This window comes from Diabrotica virgifera, chromosome 9, assembly GCF_917563875.1.
Source record: "Diabrotica virgifera virgifera chromosome 9, PGI_DIABVI_V3a".
Classification (NCBI taxonomy): Eukaryota; Metazoa; Arthropoda; class Insecta; order Coleoptera; family Chrysomelidae; genus Diabrotica; species Diabrotica virgifera.
Window position 1 is genome coordinate 178,330,949 of NC_065451.1, and position 20,047 is coordinate 178,350,995.

The 20,047-nt window shown below is 33.5% G+C and overlaps 1 protein-coding gene across 1 annotated transcript in view; it reads right to left on the minus strand.

Annotated features, from left to right (window-relative positions):
* Window positions 1-19,496, minus strand: part of LOC126892013 (zinc finger protein 227-like) — a 100,112-nt gene extending 80,616 nt beyond the window's left edge. The window contains exon 1 of the mRNA XM_050661425.1: window positions 19,433-19,496. The gene's annotated coding sequence lies outside the window, so the exon portion shown is untranslated. The remainder of the gene's footprint in view (window positions 1-19,432) is intronic.
* Window positions 19,497-20,047: the final 551 nt, after the last annotated feature.

The following is a 20,047-nucleotide window of genomic DNA, read 5'->3' on the forward strand; positions in this document are numbered from 1 at the left end:
AATGTGACCGCTTTTACTAGAATGAGAATTTAGTTTTTTCCGCGCGGTTTTAATGTTTACTCGAATGAGAATTTAGTTTATTCCCTCTTTTATAATAAGAATTAATAGTTCTCCATGGATGAACTTTATAAATTGTACATTGTAATAAACAAAAGTAATAAAGTCAATCTTATTGAAACCGTAATTTTGTGTGACTTAGGTATTTCTAAAATCATTCCAGTATTAACTATTAACTAAATAAGTACTTGAAAAATAAATTTACAACAAAACTACTTACCTCAATGTTATAACAAGCCTTTCTTCCGGAAGGATAGCCTGCTTATGTAAATTACACCAGTTTTTAATTAAACGATACTCCTTCTTCTTCTTAAAGTGCCTATCCGTTCCGAATGTTGGCGATCATCATGGCTATCTTGACTTTGTTTACCGCAGCGCGGAACAGTTCAGTGGTAGTGGTGTTATACCACTTTCGTAAATTTTGAAGCCAGGAAATGCGTCTTCTTCCCGGTCCTCTTTTACCATTTACCTTCCCTTTTAGAATCAGTTGGACAAGGCCGTAACGTTCTTGATTTCTCATTACATGTCCTAGATATTCTAATTTTTTTGTTTTGATGGTTATGAGAATTTCACACTCTTTCCCCTTTCCCCATTCTACGCAGGAATTCCACATTAGTAATTCGGTCAACCCAGGATATACGTAAGATGCGCCTATAACACCACATTTCGAAAGCTTCGAGCCGATTCATAGATGCAACAGTAGGTGTCCACGCTTCCATTCCGTAGAGCAGAACTGTGAATATGTAGTATTTTGTTTTTAATGATATGTCTCGACTGTTGAAAATGGGTCTCATTCTAACGTATGCTGCTTTCTCTTTTATTATTCGCTGTTTAATTTCTGTTGAGTAGTCCCATTGGCTATTTAAATTCGTACCCAGATATGTATATTCCTCAACTCTTTCGATATTCTGTTGGTTGACTGTAAGTTGAGCGTTTAATATTGTTTTTAACGATACTCCAATTTCTCCAAAATATATTTAAAAGTCTCTCGAGTCATTCTCATATACTGGAAGAATCGTTCATTATCTTTTAATTTTTGAAATAGATGATGATATTCTCCATAAATTAATCTTTCTCGATTAATAGGATGTATGTACATCAACTCTCTTTCTTTTCAGTTTAGTCAAAACAGAATCGAAAGCAATTATATCGTCACCGGAAGACGACATTTTGCTACAAGTAGTAGATGCAAGACGCAACTGCCAAATTTGAACGATCTCTCTCGCTTTTACCCGTCTTCACTGTGTTACCATACCCGCGCGCGAGAACCGCGCGGTTTGCCCGTAATCAGGAACCCGCTTCCACTATGTGTGCCACCAACACTGTAGGGACTGTACGTACAGTATGGTGGAGGCTCGGTAATAGTGTGAGGTGGGATTAATTTGGAGGCTCGTTTGGAGTTATTTAGAATAGATCTCGGGCGGCTTACATCACACACGCATATTACAGACATTTTAGAAGAGCATTTCGTACCATTTGCAGCATGTATTGGGGATAATTTCAGGCTTATGCAAGATAATGCCAGGACATACATGGCAAGAATTGTGCAGCAATATGGTCAGGAGGCTGTAATTCCTGCCATGGATTGGCCTGCGAGCAGTCCTGACCTCAACCCAATAGAACATGTTTGGGAGATTATAGGTAGGCGACTACAATATCTGCCTAATGGACCAAACACATAGATGAACTGTTTTTGTGGTTAGTTGAAATTTGGGATCAAATTGATCAAGAAGAAATAAAAACGGCAATTCTCAGTATGAAAGATCGTTGTCAAGCATTAATAAATGCCAGACGAGGCAATATTCGCTACTAGTACTTTCTTGCGCTTTAAAAATTGCAATTCCGTCATTTATTTATGATGCTAGTTTATTTAGATCAGATGTTTGTCTAGAAGTTTAGATTTATGATGTTATATTGTTTATTTCAATACATTTTTTGTAGAAAAGAAAAGTTTTTTATTTTAGATGTTCTAAAAGCAAACTTAAAGCATAAAAGAACAAACAAATTTTTTTTCATTACAACTGAAATTATAATTTCAGAAGTATGCGTTAATTTTGGCGGGCAGTGTATTATATAGACTTGTATGTCCTAGAGCAGGGGTCGGCAACCAGCGGCCCGCGTGCCGCATGCGGCCCTTTGCAACTTTTTGTGCGGCCCCCCAAAGCACTAATACAATTTTAGGAAAAATCAACAAATTTATGAAAAATAATAAATTAAACACAGAAACACAACAGACGATTAAGGACAGAAGTTGCATGGACCGAAATTCACCAGAATATAAGAAACTTAATAAGGCAATAAGAAAAAGAATAAGACAAGACAAGACATCAGGGACAACAACACCGAACAAATCGAAAATATTATAGAGAAAAACAAGAGTTTGAAAGTGTTAAAAACTCTAAATAAGTAGTAAAGACCGACAGAAATACACCAGAGAAAAGATAAAAATGGAATCACTAAAACGACAAAAATAAGATAATAAAAAATATTGTTGAAGATTACTATTTATACAGAATTATACCTACTCATTCAGTGTAGCAAAACCAGAAAACTACGGTATGGAAATATTAAATGTAGGATCTGAAATACTACCAAAATTACTAACGAGGAAGTTATAGATGTCTTAAGACAGATGAAAAATGAATATACAGAGTGAGTTTTATGTATGGATCGCCTCAATTGTCTTAGAAACGGCTTCCACGATTTTTATAAATTTTGGTGTGTAAAGGTCTTGTGATACGGCCGATATTACGGTGGTATTTACATTGTTGTCAGATCTTCCGTTTTTCTGAAAATCTAATGAACTTTCTTATTTCAAATAGGACACCCTGTATATTTTTTGCGTTTTGAAGTCCTTAAAAAAGACTGATTATTTTTTATGTAATATTCCCCATACCGAAATGCAGCCATTAATAGCTATTAATCCCTCTGGCACAACAATCACAAAATTCACCACGGAAACAAAATAATCAACCTCAAAAAGTGTCACTGTCAAACGAATAGTATATTTGACAGTTTGTGTTGAGATGGACGAAAATGAAGAATCTTTTAATTGTACACCACCAGAAATTGTAGAACTATCTATGTAGAATAATCCCAAATATTTGTATTAAAAACTCTACTAAAGTTAATGATGATTCTCAACCAATTCAGTTTATTAATTGTACTATTACTAATTTTAATGTTTTTAACAAATAAAGTTGTTCATTAAAAATCTTAAATTAATTAATTTGTCGTAGATAAAGTAGAGTATACTACTCGCAATAATGGCTCTCATTCCCTCGGAATGTTACTCCCTCGCCGCTAACGCGGCTCGGTTCGTAAATATTCCTCGGGAATAATAGCCATCATTATTGACTCGTGGTATAATCTACTATTATTCTAAAAATAACAATTTTATAATCTTAATTAAAACATTTTAAATCAAACTTGCAAAAAGTCCACCACTCTCAGCCAAGCGGTAGCCCAATCTGTTAATTGCCTTCGGGTATTCGACAACATTTCGGGTATCGGGCTTTGAAAGGCATGAATGATTTTTTGACGTAATTCGTCCAAATTTCTGACACGTTCATGCTCATGTCGGTAAATTTGTTACTTCACATAACTCCATACGAAAAAGTCCAAAGGTGCACGATCAGGGGAGCGAGGTGGCATTTTTATGGTACCGTTGGTACTAATAACTCTATGTGGAAACGTAATGTTTAAAAAATCTAACAGCTCTCGTGCATTGTGAGCTAAAGAGCCGTCTTGCTGTAACCAAATTTCATCCATATTAATAGGTAATGTTCGAATTTTATATTCCTATAAAAATAAAAGATATATAATATTATAACCTATAAAAATTATAAGTTATTCTGCAGTGTGTAATTTCAAATGTGTTTTCAAAGAACCTCTTTGGCTAAACCGTTTAAAACAAATCTCGCACTGGTAAGGCTTTTCTCCAGTGTGCACTCTCAAATGTTCTTTCAAATAAGTTGATTGACTAAATTGCTTAAAACAAGTCTCACACTTGTAAGGTTTATCTCCAGTGTGCACTCTTAAATGTATTTTCAAATAATCTGCTTTACTAAATTGCTTAAAACAAATCTCGCACTTATAAGGTTTTTCCCCAGTATGCACTCTCAAATGGGTTTTCAAATTACCTGCTTGACGAAATTGCTTAAAACAAATTTCACACTTATAAGGTTTTTCCCCAGTGTGCACTCTCGAATGTCCTTTCAATTGACCTGATTGACGAAATTGCTTAAAACAAACCTCGCACTTGTACGGTTCTTCTCCAGTGTGTACACTCAAATGTATTTTCAAAACACTTGCCCGACTAAATTGCTTACAACAAATTTCACACTTATGAGGTTTTTCTCCAGTGTGTACTCTCAAATGTAGTTTCAAAACATTTTTATGACTAAATTGCTTAAAACAAATTTCACACTTGTATGGTTTTTCTCCAGTGTGGACTCTCAAATGTTCTTTCAAATTACTTGCATCACTAAATTGCTTAAAACAAATTTCACACTTGTACGGTTTATCTCCAATGTGCACTCTCAAATGCCGTTTGAAATAACCTGCTTGACTAAATTGCTTAAAACAAATCTCGCACTGATGAAGTTTTTCTCCACTGTGCACTCTCAAATGTGTATTCAAATTACTTTTGTCACAAAACTGCTTTAAACAAATTTCGCACTGGTAAGGCTTTTCTTCAGTGTGAATTCTCAAATGTCTTTTTAACTCACTTGTAGTACGAAACTGCTTAAAACAAATTTCACACTTATGAGGCTTTTCTCCAGTGTGTAATCTTGAATGTTCTTTCAAATTATTTGCTCGACTAAACTGTTTAAAACAAATTTCGCACTTATGAGGCTTTTCTCCAGTGTGTAATCTTGAATGTTCTTTCAAATTATTTGCTCGACTAAACTGTTTAAAACAAATTTCGCACTTAAAAGGTCTTTGTCCCGTTGCAAGTTCCATATTTTGATTTAATGGTTTTCCTTCATCGTGTCGACCCATATAATTTCCTTCATAAGATGAATGTTTAGGTAGTGTCTCCATAATTTCCAATTTGTTCTCTTCTTGGGGATAACCTAAAATACAAATCAACTAGGTACAATATAAATGAATCGATCATTTTAAAAACGACATATATATCCACTGAAATACAGTAAGCGGCAAAATAAACAGTAGCCTATCCTACTGAAATGAATATTGAAGTATACATGATAGTATACATGATAGTATACATGATATAGCTTTGCAAACATTATTCACGACGACTCACGTCCCCGATAAAACAGATGTTAAAGATGCTCTCTGGTCAGTGGCGGATCATGGGGAGTTAAAATGAGGAATTTCCCCACCTAACATGGTCCAAAATAAAAAAATTGTTTCAATATAAAAATATATTAGCTGACATGAAACCGAAACCACAGAAAGGAAACTTAATGCCTATAGTTATTAATGACTTTTATGTAATCTGAGTTTTTTTTATGTATTTTAGTTGGGTTTTCACTACTATTTCACATCTACTTGAAAGGATGTATACACTCGGCCGCAGAAGAAGCCTTAGGACAGATAGAAAAGAACACAAAAAACAAACCATATTGGTGGGACGAAGAAGTCGAATCAGAAATAGAAGAAAAGCGAAGAAAATACCAGAAATACATGAGTACAAGAGATGTAGTAGACCAACTAGCTTATACGGAAGCACAAGCAAACGTACGCAGAATGATTAGACAGAGCAAGAACGAAAAATGGGAAAAGCAGTGTACACGAATCAATACATACATCGGAGGTAGGAAATCCACTGAAAGCTGGAAAATTCTTAGAAATCTACGCAAAGAGACAGGAAAAGAACTTGTAACTGCAATATCACCGAATGAGTGGAAGGAGTATTTCAGCGACCTACTGACAGAAAAAAGAAATGAATTCGAAACATTAGAGTCATCCCAGGACACAGTAGGAGTAACAGGATCTCCAATAAGGTTATCCACCAATGAAATTAAGAAAGTATGTACCGAACTAAAAAACGGTAAAGCACCAGGACCTGGGGGGATTCCAGCCGAGCTAATAAAAAACGGAACTCCAAGACTTTATGAGCACATAAGGAAACTACTACAAAGATGCATCGACAACAAAGAAGTCCCACAAGAATGGAAATTATCGTATATGTCAGCAATATACAAAAAATGAGATCGAAAACAATGTGATAACTACAGGGGTATTTCCGTTACACCAACAATCAGCAAGATATACGGAAGGATCTTAAAAAAACGAATAGAAGACGAATACAAGGAAATGGAGGCAGAAGAACAAGCAGGATTTAGAGCCGGAAGATCTACAATTGACCACCTTTTTGCAATCACACAAGTTATGGAAAAGAAAACAGCGGTTAACCAAGAGATTCATTTCGTATATATTGATCTGAAAAAAGCATACGACAGCGTACCTTTGGTAAAGTTATGGGAGGCAATGAAGAATACAAATATAAACATAGAAATCATAAAAATAATTAAAAATTTTTATAACAACACGACCACGAGAATTAAACAAGGAAACAAACTCACCGACGGATTTCTGACCAATAAAGGGCTCAAACAAGGATGCTGCCTCTCTCCAACACTGTTTAAAATATATTTAGAACAAGCTCTTAAAAATTGGAAACGGAAATGCAAGAACATGGGACTCCCACTAAATGACCATATACTTATACTCTTTGTTTCGCAGACGACCAAATACTAATAGCACAAGACTACGATGATATATGTTACATGACAAGAAAGCTAATAGAGGAATACAGGAAATGGGGACTAGAGATCAACATAAGAAAAACCAAATATATGAATATCGGTGGAACGCAGCAGGACTTGATACTAGAAGGAGGAGACACAATCAGTAAATGTAACGAATATAAATACCTGGGTATGAAAATCACGAATGATGGAACACTGGACGGAGCCATTAAAGAACGAAATACTCAGGGCAGGAAAGCAATTACGCTCTTAAACTCCGTACTCTGGGACAAGCAGGTAAAAAACCAAAACAAGAAAAAGATTTATAACGCCGTAGTGAAAAGCATCATAACATACAGCTGCGAAGTATGGCCTATGAAGGAAAAAGCAAAACGAATGTTAGAGGTCACCGAAATGGATTTCTGGAGAAGAGCTGCAGGAAGATCAAGAAGAGAACATGTCACCAATGAACGAATACGAGAAATAATGAAGGTCACACATACAATAAATGACGAAATCAATGAAATACAACTGCGATGGTTTGGTCACGTACAAAGAATGCACGAAGACAGAATTCCAAAACAAATACAAAACTGGAAACCGCAAGGTATAAGAAGAAGAGGTAGACCGAGGAAAAGTTGGCAGGCAGGAATAAACAAAGCCATGGATGAAAGAGGTCTGCAAGTAGATCAATGTGCGGACAGAGAGGAATGGCGAACGGGTATCGGAAGACGGAGAACGTTAATATATAGAAACCGATAATATATATAGTTGGGTTTTCATTGAAAGTTCCACCCTAAGGCAAATTTCCCCTCCCAAAGCAAACCTCTAGATCCGCCATTGCGTCTGGCACGAAAAAATCTTTAATTCTAGTCTCCAATTCCGAAATGGTAGACGGTGGATCTGTCTGACTCCTTCAGCAATTCCCATATGTACGCATCTGGTGGCGCTAGTTCTGGTGAGTGGCAACTCCCAAAATGATCGCACAGTATTCAAAGAGACTCCCTGGCAGTGTGACAAATTGTTCCATCCTGCTGAAACCATTGTTGATTTTAAGCTTGGACCGTTTTCGTGACCTGTTCCGTATGACCGAAAATAGTATTCCGCCATAAAAATTTTTCTGCAAAACAGAACTATTCTGAAATACCTAATGTTATCACGACCTTCACATAACTTACAACTACGTTCGGAAACCATTCAGTACATTTCGGCACATGACACGTACAAATTTGAGGCATACGAATTTCAGTAGGTACTGTTTATTTTGCCGCATACCGTATTTTTAAGAAAAACCTTTTTAAATGAAATATATTGCACGGTTATGGCCTATGGTGCTGAAACTCTAACAACCGCATCTGCTAAGAAACTAAGAATTGCTCAACGTAAGATAAAAAGGTCGATGATTGGTGTGTCATTGCGGGACCATATAACAAACGAAGAACTACGATTGAGAACAGGAGTCACAGATGTTGTTTATCAGGTGGCTAAACTTAAATGGAACTGGGCCGGTCATGTGGCCCGTCTGACAGATCGAAAATGGACAAAGAGGTTGCTCGAGTGCCGATCAAGAGCTGATAAAAAAAGTAGAGGAAGACCACCCATGCGATGGACGGACGATATGAAAAGAATGACCACCAATTGGATTCTAAGCGCCCAGGACAGAAGACAGTAGTGATGAGCAAAACAAGAACAACACCAAGACCAGGCTAGTCTTGGTCTTGGTCTTGTTCTTGCAAGCTTGGTCTTGGTCTTGGTCTTGCAGCTAAAATGCAGTCTTGGTCTTGGTCTTGCACTAGCCGGTCTTGTTCTTGGTCTTGGTCTTGCTATTTTGGTAGTAATAATTTGAACCAAACAATTTCGAATAAAATGTACATTGAAATAAATAAAGATGTGAAGAATGAAACTATATTTTTTGCTTTAAAATTTTAACAGAATGTAGAATGTAGTTTCAAACGGATACCAATTTTAACATTATACATTCACCTAATGACTTAATTATTTCTCTCTATATAAAGAGATTAGAGTATATTTTTATAATGGTAATGTCACGTTGTGTTTTGCAATCTGTCGATACCTGCCGCCTGCCGTCAGACCACGTCTTGAGTCTGGATTATTGTTTATTGCCCCTGTATTTTAATAAAATGTTAAAGAAAAACAGCTTCTTAAAGGTGCCACAAATGGTCGGGGACCTTAACAGATAATTATCTACTCCTTTCACTCGAACACTGTAGTATATATCCTACGAGGGTCAAATTTAAGAACATAAATTAAATTTTTTTAAGAGAACACAAAAATCAAATATTTTTTACTCTATTTAATCATTATTTAATATAATTAACTGTTTTTATAAACTAACTAAAACATACTTTTTAGTAAATACGTACATATTTACCATACCTATTTATAGACCTAATACTATAACATAATAACAAAACCTATTGGGGAGTTATAAACGCTTAATTCTGTAATTTGTTATCTTGTAGTTCTTTAATTTTATTTAAACTACATTGATCTCGTAACACGAGTTATTCGCACTATTTATTTTCACATATTTTTGGATTGAATACCCATTATGACATTTAAAAAGTTGAAAAGATTCGGATGTGGGTAGTAAAAACTAGAATTTAATACACACTGAAATGATGCGCATGCATTTCAAGTGCGGCACATACTATTTGTACTACTGGCCCTTTCTGGGGAAAACCTAGATTCTTAAAAATAATTTTTAACTATGAAATCAGTAAAATTCTTTACACGTTTGTCATCCGGGATTTTCACAAATAATTCAACTTTTAACTTTCGTTGATTGTAAAATTTTAATCCAAAAAATAATTTTAAAAATTTCCCAGTATCGGAATTTTTGTCATTATATTGAGAAACTGAACCTAAGCTTTGGATTTTGCGATACCAAGCTTGACACATTACAATCGACAACCAGTTATTTTTAATTCAGGCCACAATGCTTTCACAGCATTGTGAATCCATTTTCAAAATCTATTATGATATTTTTTGTATTCATTTTAAATTTAACGACCTACATTTTTCCTCGATTATGCGAAAAGAATTGAAATAAGTGTCAGTATTTTTATTAGACAAAAAAGCGAAAACTACTAGTACATAAAAACCGTTTTTAATTGCATTTTTTTTAAATGGATTACCCTATCTATAATTACATTTTTTTGTCTTACAAGTAATTTCAATTGTCCTTGAAATGTCGCCGTTTGAAAACTTGCCTTCTGGACACTTTGAAGGTTGAGAAAATGCAAACCGTTTGACTTAATCAAAGCGACTTAAAAATATAACCAAAATATTATGTATTTTAAAAATTCGATATTCAAGCCTATTCTGTAACTCATTTCGATAATAGAAGTAAGGAAAATCGAATAGAAGTGGCCAAGTCGAATAGAAATAGTCAAAATCGGTATTCCATAACTCCCTCGGAATCTTTACAATCGGAATAGTGAATAGAAATGACTTCGACACCGTGTACCCTGTCGAAATTAGATTTCGATAATCGGAATTGTGCTTGACGCAAGCGCATTGTATTTTGTTTTGACGTTTATATTTTATATCTATTAAAAATAGTTTATTACTACTGTTTTACAATTATTTACAGTATTTTTACCTTTTGTATCTGCTTAATTTTTTAGTCTGTGGTGTTATTTACTTGGGGAATTGTATATTTAATTTAGTCATGTTGTACGAGTATGCATTGAACCTAACCCCATTTTCTCTGGCTGGCATCTGAATGCAGCATTCAGAATGCTGAATGTTTGCCAGTCACAGTGACACAGTGTTGCCATATATATTGTTTTAAATTTCTGGTACAATTTCAATCAATGGCATAATGTACAAGAATATATTGTACAAGACCGTTTAAAATATAAAGATAGACGACAGATACAAAAGGTAAAAATACTGTAAATAATTGTAAAACAGTAGTAATAAACTATTTTTAATAGATATAAAATATAAACGTCAAAACAAAATACAATGCGCTTGCGTCAAGCACAATTCCGATTATCGAAATCTAATTTCGACAGGGTACACGGTGTCGAAGTCATTTCTATTCACTATTCCGATTGTAAAGATTCCGAGGGAGTTATGGAATACCGATTTTGACTATTTCTATTCGACTTGGCCACTTCTATTCGATTTTCCTTACTTCTATTATCGAAATGAGTTACAGAATAGGCTTGAATTACGATTCGACTTGGTCATTTCTATTCGATTTGTTAAAAGTTACAGAATAAGGCTGATTGTTTAAGGTTTCTTACAATGTCAGTATATATTATTGAACTAAAAAAATAAAGTTAAATAATAAAAACCGATTTTTCTCAAAAAAGTGCAAGAGTCTTGCAGGTTGGTCTTGGTCTTGCGTGGTCTTGCAAGGTTCGGTCTTGGTCTTGGTCTTGTTCTTGCAAGCTTGGTCTTGGTCTTGCAACCAAAAGGCGGTCTTGGTCTTGGTCTTGCTGCAAGACCAAGACCAAGACCAGTCTCGCTCATCACTAGAAGACAGTGGACGGAAATAGGGGAGGCCTATATCCAGCAGTGGATGCAAAGGGCTGATTGATAATGATGATTGTTTGAGGGGTCAATTATTGTATGGGCCATTCCACGAACATACGCCTGTTTTGGATTACTTCGACAACGAATATTTTACTGTGCAACATAAGAAGTACGAAAGTAAATGGCGCTAATAATTATTCCAATAAACAACAATGTAATTTGCAATTTACTTTCGTTCTTCTTATTTTGCACAGTAAAATATTCCTTGTCGAAGTAATCCAAAACAGGCGTATGTTCGTGGAATAGGGTATAGCTTGGTACTTACTTATATAATAAAATATGCAACGCGTTCGGGAGTCCGATTAGTGTGATTTTTTTCACAAAATAGTAGAAGCTGGTACCAACTCCATGAAAATGATACAGTCATTTTTGATCAAAGGTGGATATATTATGTCGTTTTTAAAATGACCGCTTCAAATATACAGTGAGGTATACATTTGAGTTGGAATAAATTCATTTTCTCGAGAATGGGCTACTCTGGAGATAAATTCCGAAACAGGTCGATTTTTATTTTTAAATTATAATTTTTTTGGCATGTATATCATACCAGCGACTTCATCCATCTGGGCGTGATGACGTAATCGATGATTTTTTTAATGAGAATAGGGGTCGTGTGATAGCTCATTAGAAAGGTTATTCAATTCTCTATTCACTAATATAAACATTAATATAATTATTTATACAGGATGCTCAAAAAATCTTTTTTGAATTAAATTAATTGAGACAAAAAGAAGAATGTATGTACAGTAGAACCTCGATTATCCGACATTGATAACACAATTCTTGATAAAAATTGATAACACAATTCTCAAATTTTATTTGTATGTTTTATTTGATTATATAAGATTAATTTGTGTTCGTGTTATTATTGTCTAATTTGGTTTAAAATATTCTGAAATATTTGTTTTACTGATGCTTCACATTTTGCAAGGGCTGAATTTCTTAACCTGCGTAAGATCGTGCAGTTTACTTTATTGGATTCTTCTTGTCGAGAATACCACTCGATGAATGGTTGTATGTGCGATGCAGCTTCTCTAGCTTCTTTAACAAATATTTGTCAGTTGCAAAAGCATCATCGACATCGACATCGCCACCGTCAAATTCCAAGTTTGTGCTTGGAAACTGCTTTTAAAGCTTTTAAACCTGTTTCGTCAGCCTCTGTTTTGCAATTTCAACGATTTCATCAACGATTGTTACCGCACTGTACATTTCAGCGAATTTCGTTTGGCTTATTGCAATGCTAAAAAAATTAATTGATGACTCAATTTTTTGCTTATGTACTCAATACAACTTATGTACGGACCCTGACGGATTAACAGAGGTGACGGTTAATGGAGAGACGGATAATCGAGGTTCCACTGTAATTTATTAAATGCAAAATACATTTTACTGCTGTCAGAAAACAGAAAAAATGTTAATTTGAAAAATGAACATTGCTTTTCGCTTAAGGTACTAGTACACTTTAGAATTCAGAAGACCAAAAATAATATTTTTTTTCAAGAATTTTTTTCTCAGAACCTTTATTAAAAATGAACATAAAACTTTTTAAATATTAATATCTAACTCTTAGAGAGTACAAAAAATATATCTTTTTTTATTTATGCACGTGCGCTAATATTGTAGAGGACGCAAAAGTCGAGGCCTCGAAAACTGATGGCGGACAGTTCATCTCAGGATTGGGATATCTGAAACAAAAAAATCGTACTGAATTTGAAAGAGGAAGGTTGCTTACGTGACAATTTACCACAACTAGACCAAAAAATAAAAAATAAATATTTTTTAACAATGAAAATCTGAAGAAAAACCTGCGATTTTTTCACGAAATTTTTTCAAATTTCCGTAAAATCTTTTTTGCTGAGTTTTTTACTAAAGGTGGTAAATTTGCACGTAAGAAACCTTCCTTTTTCAAATACCGTACGATTTTTTTGCTTCAGAGATCCCAATCCTGAGATTAACTGTCCGCTATCTGAACTACTTTTTTTTAAGGCCTCGACTTTGGCGCCCTCTAAAATATTAGTGTACGTACATAAATGAAAAAATATATATATTTTTTGTATTCTCTAAGAGTTAGATATTAATATGTAAAAAGTTTTATGTCTATCTTTAAGAAAGTTTTTGAGAAAAAAAAAAATCTTGAAAAAATGCAAAATTGGTAAATTTTTGGTCTTCTTAAAGTGTACTATAGTCCAACCATTTTTAATTGAAGGCGACTCATCTACAAATTGAACTGAGAACTATCGGCAACAATGTTCAATTTTAGAACTAAATTTATACCGGGGGCATTTTTATTGTGTATCCTTTGCCAATGTGGATAAGTGAAAAAATTAGATGATTTCCGAAAATTTGCCTCGGTAGCAATATACCTCCAGCCGATGGGTCAAATTTACAAGTGGCTAAGTTGAACAAATTCCTTGAATACTGTGAATCATTGGTAACCTTATCAATACTTCGCTGGTCTATATATTTATGTCCGTCGAAAGGGTGAGAATTCTTAGAAATATTTTACTCGTCAACAAGTGTCCTTATCCGCATAGACGTCGACGTGGGGTGTTTTGTTTCTTGTGACATGGGAATAAGTCACAATTAAGTTTTAAATTAAATTTATTTGACGTTTCGATTTTCCAACTTGGAAATTATTATCAAAATACACAACTTTAATAATTTAAACAAATTTTGTTTTTGTTGCTTGGTAAAAACTTCTCTAATAATTTAATTTTATCTGACTCATTCATATTGACAATTCAGACATAATATATTATACATTTTAAAGTAGATTTATTTATTAAATCTTAATCTTCGATTCATTGTCTTCACTCTTGTTCGTATTCTCACTGTCTTGTCTTTAGTTTACTTGATTAAAAGAAATGCTCCACCATCTTTCTATTTTTAGTAGGCGTGTAAATTGGAGATATAGTTCATTAAAATGAAACCAAACATTGCTTTTTGGTGGTGCCATTTGCCATTATTCTTTCACGTTTTAATATCTGTAAAATATTATTCATGCCGTTCCCAAAGATCAAGGATAGTAAATGAAACTCAATACTTATTATAAACACACATCATAATGACAGTTTAAAGTAGAAATTGACCTTGAAATACTGTATAGGTAGTCTCTATTAAAAAATTTTACTTTATTTATTATTTTACTTCGAAAATAATCCCACTTTGAAAATTCAATTTATTTGACGTTTTGACTTTCACTTCGGAAATCGTTATCAAAATACAAAATATTAATAACATTTCAGAAGTGGAAGTCGAAAATATGCCAAAATGCAAAATTATTTGCCAAGTAAAATAGTGTATATATAACTAATATTGGATATGGTATGGTGCAAATGTTTGGAATAAATTCGTTATTTCGTAAACCAGCGACAGTTAGGATAAATCCTGAGACAGGTCGATTTTATTTTTGAACGATTTTTTGATATATATGTACATCATACTAGTGACGTCATCCATCTGGGCGTGATGACGTTTGGGAGCTTTCAAGTATTACGTAACGCGATTTTTGAAAATTTTTAACCCCCCCCCCCTACGTAACGGACTCTTATGGGAGTTTAACTATTGCGTAATGCAATTTTTGAAGATTTTTGACCCCCCCCCCCCCCCCTTCGTTGCGTAATACTTGAAAGGTCCCTAATCTATGATTTCTTTAAATGAGAATCGGAGTCGTGTGCTAGCTGATTTGAAGGGTTTTTCAATTATCTATTCAGTAATATAAACATTGATATAATTGCTTATACAGGGTGTCTAAGAAAAATTAATTCAAAATACATTATAACGCTTTTAGAAACTTCAGAAAATAGAAAAAAATGTTTAATTCAGAAATAAACATTGTTTTTCGCTTAAATTAAATAATGTTCAAACTGTCAAGGGGCAGATGGGTGGCAGCTCGAATATTGAAATTAAGCGAAAAACAATGTTTATTTATCAAAAACCATTTTTTTGTCTTCTGAAAGCAATAGAATGTATTCTAAATTAAATAAATTACATACCTTCTTCTTTTTTTTGTGTCAATTTAATTTAAAAAAAATTTTTTGAACAGCTTGTAATTTTAATTATGTTAATGTTTATATTGCTGAATAGAGAATTGAATAAACTTTTAAATAAGCTATCGCACGACCTCTATTGACATTTAAAAAAATCATCGATTACGTCATCACGCCCAGATGGATGACGTCACTAGTGGGATATATGTCTCAAAAAATCATAATTTAAAAGTCAAAATCGACCTGTTAGGATTTTTCCTTAAAGTCGGTGGCTTACGAAATAACGAATTTATTCCAAACATTTGCACCATACTGTATGTAATTGCATAAGATGCCACAAAGAAATAGATTCAGAAGAATATTTACTTTATTTTGTTAGACAACTAGAAAATATCTGTCAAAACATACATGATAATTTAATAATCACATCGATCTTAGATTTAACTTTTACGTAATTACGTGTATAAATAAGTAATAAATAATTAAAATATTATTTTGGTACGCCACTGCAAAGTTGACAAGAGAACTATCGGTGACTTGCTTTAAGTGCGATGTTGCCAATGAAACACCTTCAATTAAAAATTGTTGAAGTATAGTACTCTAAATTAAATATTAAAACTGTTAAGAGGTATGTGGGTGGCAGCTTTAATATTGAATTTAAGCGAAAAACAATATTTATCAAAAATACTGGTGGTTTTTCTGCCTAAAATGTTAACCCTAACCATTGTCCCAAGCCACCCAAAAATTGTTTTGTGTTTTTCAAAGATTTTTAATTATTTTTAATCTATAACTTTTTTTAAGAAAACAGACAAGTAAACTCAGTTTTAAATTTTATTTTGACATACAGAGCGTTTACTTTTTAATTAGATATACCACATTGAAGGAAGCGCTAGAATCGGCAACATTGCTTATTATTCCACTATAGTATAGTATTAATACTTTTAATTTCTGAAATTATTAATCTATAAGGCGTAGGTAACGTAATACGATTGTTAAATTACCATACAAATGGTTAAATAAAGCAGCTTCTCAAATTCCTTAAACATTTTTTACCAAACATTTAAAATTGTATTTTAACTGTTAAAGATGTTCAACATTTATCTACTTGTTCCGATAGTAACAGTATGTAATCACTTTATCAATTTCTATCTTTTCTCAATTATTCATTTTTATTGCATAGTATGTAAATTACTGTAATCAATGAATACATAGTTAAAAAATCCTATTAATTTAATTAATAACTAATGTAAGCAATTAACAAGTAAAGATTTTTAAAAGAATATTAAAAAACGAAAGAAATGGTCACCTCTATTTTGAAGATGAAACTGGTACTCTAGGACTATGCCGCCTACACTTTTAATGTTTATAAATACATCCCTATAAATTATAATAACCCAGAGCTGATTGAATTTGGGAAGCTGGAAATAAAATTGATACTCATTGACTACAATGATGCTGCTGACACTTTTAATGTTTACATGTCTATAAATTATAATATCACATACAGTAGGAAAAATGAAAGAATACCCATGAACGAACATATAAAACACGCTGAACTTTCCTGTCACCGTGTCACACAAAAAACTGGCCAGCGCAAGTACATGTAACAATTATTGTTACATGTATTTCCACTGGACAATTTTCTTTGTGACACGGTGACAGGAAAATACAGCGTGTTTTATGTGTTCGTTCATGAGCATTCTTTCATTTTTCCGACTGTAAGTATATGTAGCTTATTGAATATGGAAAGCTGGCAGTATTGCCAAATTGCCATTTTAAGTTCCTATATCAAATCGAAAAGAAATGCAGTGTATATGTTTAAAAAAAACATAGGCCATGATAACAAGCTTAATATAGATATTAAAATATAATAAATTAATATTACCTATTTTTCACACTTACTGGTCTTTCTCAAGATATTTTGAGTAGCTAACTGAAAATTATTTTCGTTAAAAAAACAACACTGTTTTCTAACTATACCGACATCTGAATATAAAGGAATGCACAAAGTTTTTACAAATTTATTTAAACTATATTTATTTATTTATACTATGTATTTTGTATTTTGACAACGAAACCTGATTTGGGCTTCGAAACGGTAATAAATTAATTTTTTAGTAAAATTGTGGCTGATTTCCCATAGAAAATACTTAAGTAATTATAAAAATGCCACAAGGAAATAGCTTCAGAACAACGAATTTTAAAGTGAAATAAAATTGTTCACATCGTTGTTTCAAATATGCCAATAATTCTACAAGTAGCCTTACTAATTCGGGATACTTTGATTTTTCATCATCCTTCCATCTTTTTCTGAGACGGCTTACTGATTTTATACCGTCTCTCAAAAACACCATCTTTAACCCTCTGTGTTCCTCTGATCTTACCACATGGCCTGCCCAGCTTAGCTTTTATATGTCTGACGATGTTTTCAGTCACCAATTCAGCATTACGTCGCCTTCTCCACTCTTCCGTCAATTATTCATCTCTTTTAGGGCCAAATATCATTCTGAGAACTTTCCTTTCAAATACCAGCAGAATTATCTATTTTCCGCTGATGTAGAGTCCACGTTTTACTTTCATATGTAAAGATTGGGCGAATAATTGGCATGCACAGTCTTAATTTAGATCGTCTTTTTAGCAGCTTAGATCTTAATAATGATGATAGGGAGTATAATATTGTTCTATTTCACGCAGCTATCCTTGCTGAGACCTCTTTTTATATGTGGTTGCCATCTGTGGTTGCCGCCGCTAGATATTTAAACTCTTTTACTGCTTCGGAGTTGTGGTCATTAATAGTTATGTTCTGCCTAACTTTTGGTCTTGGATTTTTGGTTACTAGTGTATATTTCGTCTTCCCTTTGTTTTGTCGAAGGCCCAGACCACCTATTTTTTCCTAGAGTTGTGGAAACACCTCTCTCACGTCCACGTCTCTTGTAGAATAAGCGATCATCAGCAAAGGCCAACAATAGTTTTGATCTTTGTTTCGCAAATCGCCTTGTCACCTTAGATGATATTTTACTTATTACATATTCTAAGGCCAAATTGAATAGTAACTGTGACAAGGGGTCTCCTTGTCTATGTCCTTCTGTTACACTTAGTCTTTATATTTGTTGTCAGTAATTTAAGACATTTTGAAACACAAAAATTAAAAAGTAATTCAGGAACTTTTATTGAGAGCCACAAATAATCCTTCAAAGAGCCACATGTGGCTCGCGAGCCACAGTTTGGCCACCCCTGCATTATAATAATAAGCAGATCGAAAAGATTAAATATGGCAGATGTATTTCCAGAACTTTTGGATATTACTGAGCTCAGAGTAGGGGCTAAAAATACAAGGGGGCGGTGCTATTTATGTTGTAGAGGCAAAGATAGAAAAACAAGTAAAATATGTGTAAAGTGTAATAATTTTGTATGCCTAGAACACGCAAAATCAGAGACAGTCTTCTGTACATTGTATAATTGTCCTACATTGTAGGATGAGATTGTTAGTTAGGTACTCTGTTAGTATCAATCAGTAGAATGTATATTTTATATACAAAAATATTTTATATACTATAAAAATAATGTGGTATTGTTACAATTTTTGTTCTTATAGGCATCATTCACACATTATAAGAATGGGGTCCGTTCAGACCCCAGCCTGTCTTGTGTGTAATATTTTGAGGCCTGTCCGATCAAGGTTAATAAATGCCTACGAAGAATTGTTCATATTTTCTGGTCTAACATCAGCAGAAACAAAGATCTGCTACACTTTACCAAATAAAAGAGGGTAGGTAGCAAATAATATTATATAGTCCACAAAGTGGGGTTGCATCAGTCACACACTCTGAAGAAATAGCTCCAGTAAGTATTGCAAAGGCTGCCCTAGAGTGAAATCCCTAAGGAAAAACAAAAAGAGGTCGCTCAGCACAAACTTAGAGAAGATCCATCATGGCGAGATATGAGCCCAAGGAAAGGCTTGAAATAAGGTGAAGGCCTTAGTGGAAAATACAACTCCATGATGCGTTTTTACTGAAGATCTATGCTCCACTTAAGAGTTCAAAAACCTTTTAAACTACTTCTAAATAAGGGAGGACTAAAAATATCGTTACTAACCTTCTTCACTTTTTTTATTTTCTTCATATTGCTTCATTTCAGTTTTTATTGGACATTCCTTTACATGTAAATAATCATATGTGTCATGTGAACTTTGACTATTAGATTCCTCCTTCATTTCATATTGAAAGCCACCCAAAAGAGCATCATCCAAGTTATTATATTCTATTTTTATTTTACACTTTTCTTCACTAATTTCTTGTTTTACTTCCATGTTAAATTTTATTATTTATTAACTTTCAGTATTTTTATTTCTAACGACCTGTCAATACAATACCAATACTATTCCACGGTTATTAGACTTTATTACGGTTGTCTTGTCCGACGGTGGTGGGGAGACTTATATTTTTGACTTTACGTCACAAGAGTTTATATTCCCATATTTTTAAATTATTTTCGATCATTGAATGCGTGTTATTTTGTATATATGTGTATTATTTGTGTTATTATGAAATAATAAGACAAATAGTACACATTTTATCTTATACCGGGTGGTGAATCGTAAAAAAGGGCCATAGGAAACTCAATGTAAAATTCTGAATTGTTGAATTCCTGCTTCCCTAATTATTCTACATCAAAAGTCATGAGAGAATACTTGTAAAGAATTAAAATCTG